Source organism: Perca fluviatilis, chromosome 14 (genome assembly GCF_010015445.1).
Source record: "Perca fluviatilis chromosome 14, GENO_Pfluv_1.0, whole genome shotgun sequence".
NCBI classification, from domain to species: Eukaryota; Metazoa; Chordata; class Actinopteri; order Perciformes; family Percidae; genus Perca; species Perca fluviatilis.
The window spans coordinates 37,775,581-37,791,728 of NC_053125.1; the positions used below are offsets into that span (position 1 = coordinate 37,775,581).

Below are 16,148 nucleotides of genomic sequence, written 5' to 3' on the forward strand. Positions count from 1 at the left end.
TAAGCTAGATGGATCTCGGCCGACGGCCCGGTGCTCAATACCTGCACAAACTCACCCTTTTCTGGGTGACTGGACTACTACACGCCGCTGGCCTGACAGAGCTCCAGGGCTTGCAGCTCGCTGTTCTCCCTCCCCTCTTCCTGCTACCGGCCGGCCGATGAGTGACTGAGAGCGCGGTCAGCGACCTTGTTACGCCCGCAATCTCTTACCGCAGGTTCCAGTTAATCTTATAATGGGTATGTGTGTTGAGTTATTTAAACAAACAATCGGGGAAATAAACGCCTCTTGTCCGCAAGTCTCATTGATAGAGCCCGTGGTGAGCTGGAGTCCATCAATGAGAGCTAGCTAGCCTCCTCCTAACTCTGACATTCACAAAAATACATTCAATTGAAATCCAAAATCGGACAAGTGTTAGCTAAGCTTTGTAAGACCTTGGGGAACCTGTAATATTCATGCCGTGACAAAATTCAAACTGTAAATATACATAATATATTATAAAAATGCCTTAAAATCAAATCGGACACAACGGTTAGCTTTATAAGACATTGGGGAATGATGTTATATAAGTGGCGTGACGAAATTCAAACTGTAAATATACTATAGTTATGCCGGCAGCCGGCCGCGGAGCCCCGGTAGTGCAGTATCCTGGGTATGGAGCCCAGCAGGTGCCCACTTTCTGTCGAATGTTGTGGAGCTCCTAATGTCCGACACGTCTTACCAAATTTGCAATTAGCCATCAATTTTTGTAAAACGGCCCATATTTGAGCTTTATATAGTTGATTCCTTGCATAAAAAAGTCTCAGAAGTGAATGTGGTAAGGAAACATTGCAGTGTCTGGAATATGAGATTCTGTCGCTTCTCTAATGTATGTGTATTGGGGATTCGCTCAACCAATCAGCGCGCGTCTCTAATGTGTGTGTATGGCGAGTCGCTCAATCAATCAGCGCGCAGCTCATCTAAATATTCATGAGCATACCATATTTGGAAGAAAAGCTCTTGTTACAAATAGGGCCAAAACACAGGAATGCATAAGGGCCAATAAAATATCAACCAGGCCATTTTCAGCCCAACTAATGTTACATACCCCATTAGGAGACCATAAGGAACCGTGTGAAATACCCTATATAATCATTCTATCACCCCTTTAAGGTAGCTGAATTGGAAAGCATAATTAGCGGCAAACAAAATCATCAGTATATCTATCCAAGGTCTCTGACACATTAAAACCTGATGGTTGAGTATGAATGACATGTGGTGAGTTTGAAAAAGGTGATTCCTGCAGGCAATTGCTTCTCATGGACCACTGCCACCAGAGCCACTGCACCTTCCTGGTATGTCTCCAACATCCTGAAAAGAGAATACATATTCAGTGTGTGTTCACATATTGTACAAAATATCATGTTGATGTCAGAGGAGAATGGGGCAGACTGGTTCGAGATGGTAGAAAGGCAACATTAACTCAAATAACCACTCGTTACAACTAAGGAATGCAGAATACCATCTCTGAACGCACAACACATCCAACCTTAAATCAGATGGGCTACAGCAGCAGAAGTGCACACCGGGTGCCACTCCTCTCAGCTAAGAAGAGGAAACTGAGGCTACAAGTCGCACAAACTCACAAAAACTGGATTGAAAAAACGTTGCCTGGTCTGATGAGTCTGGATTTCAGCTGCGACATTCAGATGGTGGGTCAGAATTTGGCGTAAACAACATGAAAGCATGGATCCATCCTGCTTTGTATCAACGGTTCAGGCTTCAAACTGCCTTCGCATCATGGATGTGCAGCTGACAAATCTGCAGCAACTGTGTGATGCTATCATGTCAATATGGACCAAAATCTCTGAGGAATGTTTCCAACACCTTGTTTGCCACAAAAAATTAAGGCAGTTTTGAAGACAATAGGGGTTTTGACCGGTACTAGCAAAGTGTACCTGATAAAGTGTCCAGTAAGTGTATGTCAGAGGTTACACGCATCAACTAAGTAACTTGCTCAAAGACACAATGGATTTGTTGCAGTGAGAATAGAACACAGGTCTCTCACACCAAAGTTATGTGTCTTATGCACTGCTTCACTGACCCCCAATCTGAATGTTAAACGGAACTACTAAAAGAGCTAAGCGTAAAAATATTTTTGGTTAATTTTGAAACTATGATGGAACAAATTAGGGCCACCATAGTCTTGGTAATTTATGGGAAACACAGATAATCAGTCTATGTTGTCGTTTAAAGTCAAAGCTTTTAATATTGCCAAATTGAGAGTTTTATATTTGACAGCAATTTCACATTTCTTGATGGTAGGGCTGCACAATTAATCGAATTTTAATCACAATCACGATTTTGGCTTCCCATAATCAAATTCACCTGATCGAGCAATATTTAAAATGATTCAATCCGTTCATAGAATGCTCTGTATCAAAGTTTTTTTCCCCAAAGCACTGTAAACCATTGTCTGAAAATGTGCCTCCATGAGCCAATCAGAGTTGTTCCCTGCACCGCGCCGCTTAGTTTCTAGATGTAGACAGTCACAGAGGACATAGTAACGTGAGGAAAATTCCACAACAGGTAGCATTTGGTCATAAGTCTGTTTATTAGTAAACACAACATTTTTGTCCCGTCGGTGTTGTTTTTCAGACAACAGCAGTGACCATAGTGCTAGTTTGTGTCTTTTAGCTCATAGCTTTAGCGCCAGACTGTTGTACGTCCGGCTGTTGGAATCCTCTCCCGTGAAATACAGTCACACTACACCGTTTAGCTGTCAGCATTTTAGCTGTGTTTAATCCAGTTACTACTGTAGCTAACAGTAGGCTAACGTTACCTGCTGTATAAAGTGTTATTAGTGTTTACTGTAGCTAGGGCTGGGATATAAATCAATTTTATCGATTATCTCAACGAGTAGTTAACGTGGATTTGTTTAAATGAAAAATCGATTTTCTCCTTAACATCCGCCGCCGCTCCCCTCTGGGCTCCCGTAGCTCCGAACAGGCTCATCCCTCCCCCCGCGCGTTTGCCATAGAGATACACAAACAACATGGTAGCGACAGGGACTAACATTAATTATTTTCTTAACCAGTCGTTTCATTACTTACTTATCCGTAATCTCCGCCGAAATGACCGGCTGCTCGCGCTGCTCTGTCCCCGACTGAGAGTCACCTGTTCTCGGATAACTGAACCACCAGCTACAGCTGACCTGAAGGAGCACCATGCGGGGCACCAGAGGCCGTGTTGAAGTCACTGTTCCATTATTAATATGACTATTATGTGCCACTGTCCATCACATCCCCAACCGGCCCTTCAGACACCGCCTACCAAGAGCCTGGGTCTGTCCCAGGTTTCTTCCCAAGAGGGAGTTTTTCCTCGCCACTATCGCACTGCTTGCTCTTGAGGGAATTATTGTAATTGTTGGGGCTTTGTAAATTACAGAGTGTGGTCTAGACCTACTCTATCTGTAAAGTGTCTCGAGATAACCTGTGTTATGATTTGATACTATAAATAAAATTGAATTGAATTGTTGCGGCTCAACACATCTACTAAATGCCGCTGATACAACCGAGCTGTGACGGAGGTCTGTAGCGGCTTAAACAACTTGCAATCGCCGCTGTGTGCACGAGCTTCAGCCCGACGTTTGTTTTTATCGCTATGAAGGAGCTTGCTACAGGTATGCTACATTCAAGAGACCATCATGGGATGTTAACGTAGTTTTCTCAGCAACAGGTGAAAATAGGGCCGCCGGTTGCGCAATAATGTTAAAATGAGTTGAACTTTTGGGAGAACGAGGAAGTGAATTACCTGTATGTGTGAAAACAGCTTTTATCTCACGCATCCGTTTTGTTGTTGTTGAATATATAGCACCCCCCCCACCAAAAACTGGTAGGGAAAACACTCTATTTATATTTCCACAAAATTGGCATGAATAATCATAATGGTATACATACCCCATGTGTGTGCGTGTGTCTATGAGTCAAAACCAAAAAAAACTTGTTTTGAAAAATGTCTTTGTCATCTGCAGATTGATTTTAAGTAGAGGGAGAAAAAATCAATTTAAATCTTAAATCAGATTTTTTTTGAAAAAATCAGGGATTTTATTTTTAGGCCATATCGCCCAGCCCTAACTGTAGCTAACGGTAGGCTAACGTTACCTGCTGTGTAACGTGTTATTAGTGTTTACTAGCGTGACGTGCAGCAATGTTTCTGTTGCCTATAGCGTATCTGTTTTCGTGCATCATTTATGAATGCGTTGTGGAATGAAGAAAGCGGTCCCACAACAGCTGAAATGGCATACTCCTTCATAGTATCCTTCAACAAAGGAGGAATGTAGCACAATATGGATGTAAAATCAGTTATAATTAGCCTATGTGCGCGCTTTTGGTTAAAATCAACAAATAATGCGTAAAATTAATCGGGATCTCAATATTGATCAAAATAATCATGATTATCATTTTGGCCATAATCGTCCAGCTTATTTGACTGTATGAAAGTTAAATACAAATTTCATAAAATTCTGAAACAGCAGCTGCAACATTTTTGGATGTTAGTCAGCCTTTCATACTAACTTTATCTGATAAACCCAAGATTACTACTATATTATATATGTGGCAACAAGATGAAAAATTGAATTGTGGAGGATTAAATATTGTAGCCTACTCTGTTCACAACAAATAAGTAACATTTACAACAGCTGTTAAAGATGAAGTTCTAGAAGGCCTTTTACCAGCATCAATGGCTCTTTTAAGAGAGGGCCTCATTTTTTCCCATGGCACCTGGAACTTGCTGCTGCCACATGGAATGGTAATTTGACTGGGGGAAGACAGGGCTGGGCAGTTTCTCCCTCAGGTGGAGAGGTGGCTGGCTGGGTCTTCTTGATTCTGCATATAAGCACAGAACAAAAAGTATAGTTAAACCTCAATAACGAGACATATTAATGCATGTTAGATTAGTTATTAAGATATATACAACATATTTAAATAAAAATAAGATAGCTAAAATGCAGCTTAAGCATTTCTTTCCATGTGTTTGTGGCACTGGTTTAACTGTATGCCTGTGGAATCGGCAAGTTAACTTACATATGCTTTTGAAGTGCACCCACCGTCATAAAAGCAGCAGAGCTTTCGACATGTCCACAGTGAAATTTAATGTTTTTCAAGATGGATTATATGAATTTTAACATGAAAAATAAACCAAGCAATCGATGCTTTGCAGAACTTACAGACCTTAACGTTACAAGAGTATGTCACTTTTAATAAGCTAGCTAACGTTAATGTTAGCTTAACTTGGAAGGAGTTCGTTTTGCAACTTTTGTTATCACTAAGTGGCCTAATACGTTCTGTAAATCTTTTGCTACCGATCTTTAAATAACTGAATATATTGGTTAGTGAATAGAAAGCATTTTCTTTATTAAAACACTTACATGAAATGTGTTCAGTGCTGCTCCAATCCTTCAATGGCGCCCCACTCCTCCTTCACGTCGCAAAAAATGTCCTCGTTGTGAAAAATACTCTCCGTTGCACAGCTCTGAATCTATTTTGTTTATGGCATTGTTCATTTCAAACAGTCAAATGTAACGTTAACGTGACAGAAAGCCGCCCAAGAAGACCACATAACCGACTACCTACTTAACTACAAACCATAGACTGTATACTATGCTACAAACGCACCGCGCTGCCCGCGCAATCATACACACATGCGCACCCTTCACCAACTGGACGGGAGTGTGGGGCGTGTTCGACCACTGTCATGAGAATGCCGTGGGTGGGCTTCATTCCATTTCAAATAACCGCCTGTCTGCCGCAACCTGAACCCTAAAGCCACTGTCTCTGTTAAAATAGATGACTTATAGCCTGTGCTTATGAAAATTTAAGTTGCTCATGTAATTGTATATATATCCAAGGATTATTGTCATTATTTTGTATGTAAAGTGATATGCAAATAAAGATTGATTGATTAAATATTGATGCCATCCAATAAAGCACTTCACACACTATGTTGCTTTTCTCTTTTCAAGCAAATCATTATAACCTATTAGATATATTGTGTGTGTAAACTGACAAAAAGTATAAAAGCACTGCAGTAAATATTGATTATTTTTTACCAGTATTTCACCAGGTTATAATACAATATTTCTGGCTACTGTGTTTTAGTATACTTCAACTAACTGTGCACAAACTCAATAAAGACACATGTCTTTGGTGTGAGAAACCTGGGTTCAAATCCCACTGCGATACATCCACCATTGTGCCCTGAACAAAATGGTTTACCTAGTTTCTCCAGAGATGTGACCTCGGACATATATAACAATTGTAAGTCGCTTTGGATAAAAGCATCAGCTAAATAAGTAAAATGTAAAATATATTTATGTATAATTTCTGTGCAATTTTGAAGTGTGTTTTGCATCTGGCATTTCCTTAGAACTCTGACTTGACTTATGCTTATCACAAAGCTCTGGTAGCTCTGATTAAATGGAGATACTTTTGCCTGACAGAAACAAATATACAGGTCTTGATTTTCATACATCTATCTATCTATCTGTCTATGTATTTCCATACATATGTATCTCCTGCTTTCCTACATAGCATGATTACTTTCATTAAAACATAATCAACTCTTGAAAGGTAGTTGTGATGGGACAATATGACTTGACATGATGGCAGCCCTGCTAGTATGTTGTTTGGGCATTATGTGGGCAGGCTTCAAAATTAACTTTTTCGTCCACCAGCCAAATGGCTAGTGAATATTCAAATATTATCAGCCACTCAATAGATTACCATTGTGTTTTTGGCTGGTGAGTGAAGCAAATCTACCAGCCACTTGCATATTTCACCAGCATTTGGCTGGTAAACGGTGCTAATTTTTAACCCTGTATGTGGGCATGGATGCATCACTCAAGCACTGTTACCACATTCACAGGCTTTGTTTATTGCCCATATCACATGTTTTGATTGACTGTCCTATTTTTAAATGTGCCGCATATTAGACTGTAGTGTAAACTGGCCACAGCCTGAAAGAGGATGCAAAGAAATGAATGCTACGTGATTCTTCTGGTCTTCTGGATTCTGGCCAGCAGCATTAAAGCACTCCAAGAAAGGGCACTATTCTCAAAATGTACTTATCAAATACCATTACCAACCTATTTTGAACCTTTTCATGTGTTTATTTGAAAGAAATAGTAAATTAAAGCGGTCATTGCACTTAAGTAAAAAAGTACAGTAAATGGAGGTTGCCGCTTTTTGGCCCCTTCGAGCATTTGCTCAGGGGATCACTTCAGCCCCTGAGTTTGAGACCCCTGATCTAGAGTGACATCAAAGTCGCATGAATTCTGATTTGACTGTCAAGACTGATGTCATATCTCAAAAAGCCTAGCTGTATCTCATTTTGATCACGCAGCCCAAATTCAAACTAGAAAAGATACATTTTATGTGACTTATTGTTATAACATCTGGTCTGAGTCACACCAAAAATCTGTGGTCTAAACACACGAGAAACCATTGGTACTAGCTACTTTCAAAATAATTAAATTAAAACATTAAAACATTTTATAATGTTCTGTCATACAGAATTTATAATTTCATATGTGTCTGCCTTCATAAATTCCAATCTGGACAGTGAAAGTGGGATATTTTGCAGGAACAAAAAAATCTTAATAAAAGTAAGAAGCAGACTGTTTTTTTCAAATCCAACCACATGGAGAGGCTTTTCCATGTGAAGAATTATAAACAACTTCTTGGATTGCAATATCTTGGAAATATATGAAACAGCACGAAAAACTTGAAAGGGTTAAATCAGGAACCATTCTGTAAACAATCAGAGTCGTTAACGGATCTGCCAGGTGCAGACAGCGGGTCAACTTCAGGTCAACTTCAAAGACAACTCTCATTTCAGCGAAGTCAGGAGCAGGAGATTTTGGGACATGTGACTCTAAACGTGAAACTTCCAATCATTTTAAAGAACAACGTTTGAGTGGGAGGGGTTACGATAGAAAGCGCGTGGATACACGTAGAGACCGGTAGAGACCGGTGACCAGAGAGGAGCGCGGCTGCTTTACTTGTCATAGTGTTTGAGACAGGAGAGCGACTTTTATGTACGCGCGAGAATTCAGGATGCAAGATTGACAATCTGCACGTAAACAAGAACTGCAAAGTGCGTTAAACCCAAAATATAAACTCTATAACTAACGTTAGCGTTACTAACTCAAGCTTGGTAACTTTGTTAGCCTAAATGTTAGCTTGTTAATCATTTACCAACTTTGACTTTGGCGCGGCAAACGCGTGCTAGCTAATTCTGTAACTTGTGACCTGAACCTCGACGTTAACATGGTTAACAGTGTCAAGTAAATTAAGCAACTTTACAGTAACGTTAGGTAGCCAACGTTATGAGTGAAGTGTTGGCTCACTAGTTAGTATAATGTAACGTTAGTTTTTTTGGACGTTTTGACGTTTGTTTTTGCCTTCTCCAACGTTTTAAATTGTTAAATTTTTTTTCTACACATTTCAGCACTTATTTCTACCGTATTTTCTGATATAAAACTAAAATTGAAAACGGGTCAATGTGACCCGAAGTCAACACAAGGGTATTAACTGTTTTACCTATTTAGCTAACGTTACTTGCACACAATAGTTTCCAATGCATTTTTATTTTGGCAGATTTCTTAATTAAGATTGCCTATGCATTCAAATACGTTTTTATTCTTTCTCTCAACAGATTTGCTGACCTCAAAGTAGTCTGAAGAGGTGAGTGTTTCGCCATGTTCAAAGATTACACTTGTCACAGGTGTGGTGTTTCTGTGAAAACCCTAAAAGGTTATGTACAACATCAAGGGCTACACAGAAATGAGGCTCATTACCAGTATGCATGTTGCATAGCAGGTTGCAAGTCTCACTTTAGAAATTATAATGCATTTAAATGCCATGTTTACCGTCATCATCGGCAGGCATCTTCTGTGTCACAGTGTGAGACTTTGCAGGGACCATTTAAATGTGAACTTACTCACTGTAAGAAAGAGTTAATTGATTTGAAAGATCTTTTGTGCCACCTGAAATCTCATGTTTCAAAAGAGAGGAGGTGCAATGCCCATTCAACAACTGTGATAAGACTTTTTCAGTGAAATCGTCTTTAACGTCCCACCTATCTAGAAAGCACAAACACTCCACAGCTCTTCATGTCTCTGGTGCATACTGTCTTCCTTCAGCTCCTAGTGAGCCTCAGTTTTCTGTTGCTGAAAGCCAGTCAGATGAAGGGGCAGTTGATGGTGGGCCTGATGAGGTTACACTGGATCCTGCACAAATGAAGAGTTTATACATGAGAAATCTGTGCATGTTTTACATGAAGTTGCAGGCAAAGCACCTTATCCCCTCCTCTACAATACAGTTGATTGTAGAAGAAATTAATAGTCTCAGTGGTGTTTGCCAGCAGCACACAAAGAATCAACTTAAAGTATCTCTTCACACAAAAACTAAACTAACGGAGACAGAAATTGAAGATGTTTTGCAGACCCTAGATGACATAGATATGCATTCATCCTGTAGCTCTGCACTTTCTACAGAGTACAAGAGAAAACAGTATTTTGAGGAGAATTTTGCCTATGTGCATCCACAGACAGTTTTTTTGGGGTTTGATGAAAACAGAAAGGAGCGAAATGCTCAGTACATTCCCATAAAAGATACATTAACAGCTCTGTTAAAAGATCCTGCTGTGTGGGAAGAATGTTCTACAACTGGGAATGAGAGTGCTCCTCTTATTTTAAACGATGTGTGTGATGGATCTGTATTCAAATCCAATCCTCTGTTTTCAGAGTCAGGTCTCACTTTAAAGGTGATACTGTATCAAGATGCTTTCGAGGTGGTTAATCCCATTGGCTCTGCAAAGAAAAAACACAAGATGCTTGGGGTCTACTTCACTCTTGCAAACTTTGATCCTTTTCATCGATCCACTGTTGACAACTTGCAGCTTTTGCTCTTGTGTCGAGAGGCTGATTTCAAGCATTTTGGGCATGAGAAAGTGTTTTCTCCATTGTTATCAGATCTCAGAGATCTGGAGACAAATGGTCTGAATATACATGGAAACACTGTGAAAGCAACACTCTTTTGCATTGCTGGTGATAACTTGGGTTCACATAATATCGGTGGCTTCACAGAAAACTTCAGTACATCACGCCATTTCTGCCGGTATTGTCACATTACCAGAGATAAGCTAGATCACTTGGAACACAATGCACCCATCCGCGACAGTACAGACTACAATGCCACTGTGCAAGAGCTGCACAATGATGATGTAAGTGAAGTCAGAGGTTTGAAATTTGACTCTGTCTTTAATTCTCTGGCATTTTTCCATGTCTGCCAGCCAGGCCTCCCACACCTGTATTGGCCATGATTTGTTTGAGGGTGTTGTGGCATACGACCTTGCCATTTACATCAACTATTTTGTCAAGGTGAAGAAATTCTTCACATATTCCCAACTTAATCGTAGGATCAGGCAGTTTGGCTATCAGGGATCTGATGGTAATTCTACACCCTCAGAAGTTTCTGAAAAGGGTGTAAAACTAGGTGGCCGGGGCGGGAAAACTGGTGTTTGCTGAGGCTTCTCCCTCTTATAATCGGTGATAAGATCACAGATACAGAGAATCCAGTATGGCAGCTGACTGTCCAACTGAAAGAGGTAGTGGAATTAATTTCCGCCCCTAAAATATCAGTACCACAGATTGCTCTGCTCAATGTTCAGATACGTGACTATCTAGAGGCAAGGAAAGAAATGTTTCCTGGGCACAAACTGAAACCAAAGCACCATTACCTCACTCACTACCCTGCATTGATACTGAAACTTGGCCCACTCATGCGGTTGTGGACAATGAGGTTCGAAAGCAAGCATTCATACTTCAAAAGATGTGTGCGAAGAACACAAAATTTTAAAAACGTATGTCAAACACTTGCCAGGAACCACCAGCTACTACAAGCATACCTACATTCAGGCTCTTTTTTTGCACCTTCATTGGTGGTGAAGAACTCCACTCCTTTCCATGCTGAACTGTACAGCAATGCAGTGCGCACTGCTGTAGGAGAAACTTTGGTCAAGGAACCCAATGTTGTGGCAAGTACAGAGGTACAGTGGAACGGCACTCAATACAGAAAGGGGTTCTTTCTTTGTCTGAGCCATGGTGAGTCAACCGAATTCGGACAAATTCAGCTTATACTGGTGAAGGAGGAGAAGCATGTGTACTTTATTGTTACACCTCATAATGTGTCCTATTTAACAGAGTTTGGACTTTATGAAGTGAAAGAAGCAAGGCAGACCATGAAGTGTATGAAAGGAGAGCTCAAACTGGATTATTATCCATTGCCTGAGTACAAGCTTTTGGGACAAGAGTCATTTCACTGAAACACAGCGTTGTTGAGATAGAGTAAAGAAAACTAACCAATGTGTCTCTTCTCTCCTGTATAGTTATGGATGGACGGGAGTGGTCTTTCTTCTTTCATTACCTCAACACTCCCAAAACTAAGGGAACTTGACCCTTTGCTCGAGGCTCTTCAAGAATTAGGAGTTCACGACCTTGAAGACTTAAACTACATTCAAGAGAGTGCCTTCTTCATGTCCTAAAGCCAGTGGAAGCAAGGAAACTTATTTCCCATTTGAAAACCACAAGTATGTGTTTGTACATAATACAACTTTTAATATTGAGAAAATTATATATATATATCATACATATGCGCTGTTCTGGTGTTCTTATTATCTCCAAATAAGGGTTTATGGTGTAACTGTAGCAAAAAAATTAAACAAGACATAACTCCATTATTGTGTGTCCTTTAAGGCCAAAGAGATGCATTGGACAGTCTTCCCAGCAACCAACAGTCCTGTGACAGTCCTACACAGCCTGATGAGGTGTTCCCTTCTGGTGAGTCCATGCCTATTGCACAGAATGTGACTTTTTTGGTCTTTGCACTGATCATTATTCTTAACATATTTTAAAGTGTCTGATTGTCTGGAGTTTCACTATTTGGCAAGTCTTCCTCTGCAGGCCCGCTGTACTCTAAAATAAAAAGGCACCATGTCAGTGTTGCTCCACTACATAACTAAATGGAACACAATTTTGTGTAATTTACTGTGATTGGTTAAAAAACCAACTAAGCCACCAAAAATTTGTATGAATTGTTTGGCTTTACAGTGCATGTTGTATCATCATATTTTCATCTGTAACCTTTCAGGTGGCTACAGCTCAGCAAGTTCAAATTCACCAAGGTCAACATCTAGTTCAAGTATGGGTTGCACACCTCGTCGACCGTCTGACAATAGCTGGCATTTCAATTTTGAAATTCCTTGGAAGAAGTTGCCATCTGAGCTCATCAGAAAATTAGAAGAAGGGAAGCGACCAACAAAGAGTGAGAGACTTGAAATGATACGGCTGATTGTCAGTGAAATCTTAACAATATGCCCAACACCGGAAGAAACACCTCAGCGAGATCGCCAAGAAAGATGACAAAGGTGTATCCTGTGGCATTCACTGATGTAATTGAAGGTGAAATTGTGGGCAGTGGATATGACTCACTCACAAAACAGATGATCAGCAGGGTGGATAACTTGAGGAGAGGAAGCACTCCACTTTCCTTAAAGAGACAACTCATTAGCACCAGTGAAGGAGAGGATACCCCACCCAGGAAAAGAAGACTAGACACCTATGGATGCATAAATTGGCAACCAATGCGTCTGCCAACTGATGAAACACTGGAATCCCAGAAGCATGCAAAAGAACAGTTAAAGAAAATGTACAAAGAAAGATGCCGTGACACCAAAAGTATTGAGAGAATGATGAGGACCACCTTCTTCACTCAGAGAAAAGACATTATCAGTGGAATTGAGACCTCTGATTTGACAAATGATTGGCCATATTTATTTGAAATAACTGGCATGAAGACTCATTTTAAAGAGCTCACAGGCATGGACATTGATGACAAAGCCATAGAAAACAAATATGCCAGGGTTATTTCATACCTCAAGACCAGTGACAAGACCGGGAAGATGGAGACCATCTTCAGAGAAATGGAAACATCAAGCAAGAATGTTGCAGATGTCAATGCTGCTGGCTTTCTTCAACTACTTGTTAGATATTTCAATGAGGAAGAGGACCAGATGTTCCATAAACTGGATCAAACAACCCTGGCCTTTGAAGTGGACTGTGCTGAACTTCCAAGTACGCCATGCATTGTTGTGTGTGGTAAGTTTGAATATTTTCTTTTTCTGACCTAGTTATGTTATAATACTATTATTATAATTTACTATTGGTTATTAAAGGTGTAGTACTTCTTTTTTGCCTTCTTCCTCTACATATGAGGGCATGGATTATACACTGGTAGCATTGATATGTATAACAATGACTCATACCACCATACGTCACAAAATCAGAACTATTGGACTTTATTGCTTACATAAGAGCGGACGCTCTGACACAAAAATGAAAAATATCCGGGATCTGTGGCTGGACTGTAATAAGCCTGAATTAAATCATTGGCACATGAAAATGTGTTTTGGGGGATTGGCTTTGTAGGGAAGACTGAAGAGAGGGGGTGGGATTTTTTTGGTTGTATACTTTTAAAGACTACAACAAACCCTATTTCCAAAAATAGTATAGACAAATGATTTCCAATAGTTTTACTGACCAGCATAATTGTATTTTTTTTTTAATATATAAACAAAGTTGGAATTCCATGCCTGCAGCACACACAAAAAAAGTTGGGACAGATGCATGCTTTATTGTTTGCAGGCATGAAATTCTAAATTTGTTTATTTTTACAAAATGTAATTATGCTGGTCAGTAAAACTATACTTTTCTTTGTATTTTGTCTTTGATTGCCACCCCTACCAATTGTTTGATGGATGTTTTTTCATGTGTTTCGTGTGTTTTAGTTAAATATAATTTAACTTTACAAACTTATTGAATAATTACTGGACTTTATGGTCTTAGCACACTTTGTCATAAAAATACAGATCCCCTGTCTTTTGTATGTTTACAACAGGAAGTTCTCCTTTGGCAGCAGAGTACTTCATGCTTTCTGTGGACCAGACTATTGTGAATGGTCACATCAATGCCTTCACTGATGCTCTTGTGTTGATGTTTGCCACGTACTACTGCCTGAACATCTCTTACCCAGCAGCCCAAGGAGCAACATTGGAGTTCTTGCAGAGGTAAGAAAGCAGAAGTCCATTTTAAATATCAAAACAGATATAGAATGACCAGAAAAATTGTTACCCCTTTAAAGGTCCCATGGTATGAAAATGTCACTTTATAAGTTTTTTAATTAATTAATGAGTAGGGTTCCCCCAGCCTGCCTATGGTCCCCCAGTGGCTAGAAATGGTGATAGGTGTAAACCGAGCCCTGGGTATCCTGCTCTGCCTTTGAGAAAATGAAAGCTCAGATGAGCCGTTTTGGAATCTGTTTGTTATGAGGTCATAAGGAGCAAGCTTACCTCCCTTCTGCTTTGCCCGCCCAGAGAATTTGGCCAACCCATGAGAGAGAGAGAGAGAGAGAGACACATCATGGCTTTCAAATGAGAAAAGTGGCAGTTGGTCATTGTGGGACTGGCTCTAGTGGCTGTAATTCTGCACCAAGGCTGAATTTCGGGAAAGAGACTTCAGATACAGTATTAGGGGACCACTAAGGTCTATATAAAAGAGACTTCAGATACAGTATTAGTGGACCACTAAGGTCTATATAAAAGAGACTTCAGATACAGTATTAGGGGACCACTAAGGCCTATATAAAAGAGACTTCAGATACAGTATTAGGGGACCACTAAGGTCTATATAAAAGAGACTTCAGATACAGTATTAGGGGACCACTAAGGCCTATATAAAAGAGACTTCAGATACAGTATTAGGGGACCACTAAGGCCTATAAAAGAGACTTCAGATACAGTATTAGGGGACCACTAAGGTCTATATAAAAGAGACTTCAGATACAGTATTAGGGGACCACTAAGGCCTATATAAAAGAGACTTCAGTGCAATTTAATGCAATTTAATAAAAGAGCCTTGCACAGGACAGGATTTCACAACTTTGCCTTGCTGTCACAGTCTGTCTTTTTCACTACATTTTCTCAACCGTAGAGTGTGTATTAATACACTTCTTAAAAGGTACTATGTGTCTAAAGTTTAGTGGGGAAAAAAATTAACTAACCTTATCAACAGAATAAGAGAGACTAAGTGTTCTGATGTCAAAAGTCAAAGACATCTATGTATTGCAGATATATTTACTGAAGTTGGCATGCTAACAAGCTAATCTCAGCCCATCTTGTGTGGTTATTCTACTTTTTATCTCAAGAGGCGATAGTCCGATAGTGTAACTTATGCCGCCCTCCTCTAGTTTCAGTTGAGATGTGTATGATGCAACAACTGTGTGTGTGGGTCTTGTGTGCCTCAGCAGCACAGTGAGCAGCAGGTCCGCAATAAGCCACTTTATATTATATTACTTTTAAGTTACAGTGGCCAGTATTGTGCCAATATGCCCCCCCTCGCTGTACTGTGTGAAATATATGGAAAGAGCGGGTCAGATCTGAGCTGGAAATAGTTGATAGTAACAGAAGTGGAAGAGTGCCTGTGTGAAAAGCCACATGCAGTGTGCCGGCACAGCGCATGTTGTGCGATACGTCACAGTCTTTGCCTTGCGTCTTGAATTGATATGTGAAAGTACACACAGTGGTGGAATTATGCCGTAATATTTTTTCCAGTAGGGCTGGACACTAATTCAATATATTTTTGATATATCGTTACGTTACAGCATTTGTCACTGAACAATGTTCAGGGCACAGCCGTCAGTTTATTGGTATTCAGTCAAGCAGTTTAGAACACAATTGGCTGTGTTCTAAACTGCTTTGTGTATAATGCCAGGATGTAAAAACTAGACTGCACTTTTGTTCCCATCTATATGCTGATGCTGTCCATGTTTTATCTGCTGCTGCTGTTTTTGCAAAAAATGTTGACTTCAGTGAGGAATTTCTTCAGCAGCTACATGCAGCTGCATGGAGTAGTTTATTTTAAATATAGTTTTTGAAAAAGTGAGTGAAGTAGCATACTCGATAATGTCTGCTCATTGTTAAAACAATAATTAAGATATTATCCTAGACGATACATACCTCACATCCCTGGTGCCTCCTTTTTTTAGTATGAATTT

At 40.0% G+C, this 16,148-nt stretch overlaps 1 long non-coding RNA gene across 1 annotated transcript; it reads right to left on the reverse strand.

Moving 5' to 3' along the window:
• Positions 1-1,132: 1,132 nt before the first annotated feature.
• Positions 1,133-5,604, reverse strand: LOC120572221. Its single transcript, XR_005641402.1, has 3 exons — positions 5,408-5,604; positions 4,712-4,865; positions 1,133-1,347 (listed from the first exon to the last, which is right to left on the reverse strand). It is a non-coding gene; the product is annotated as an uncharacterized LOC120572221 (long non-coding RNA).
• Positions 5,605-16,148: the final 10,544 nt, after the last annotated feature.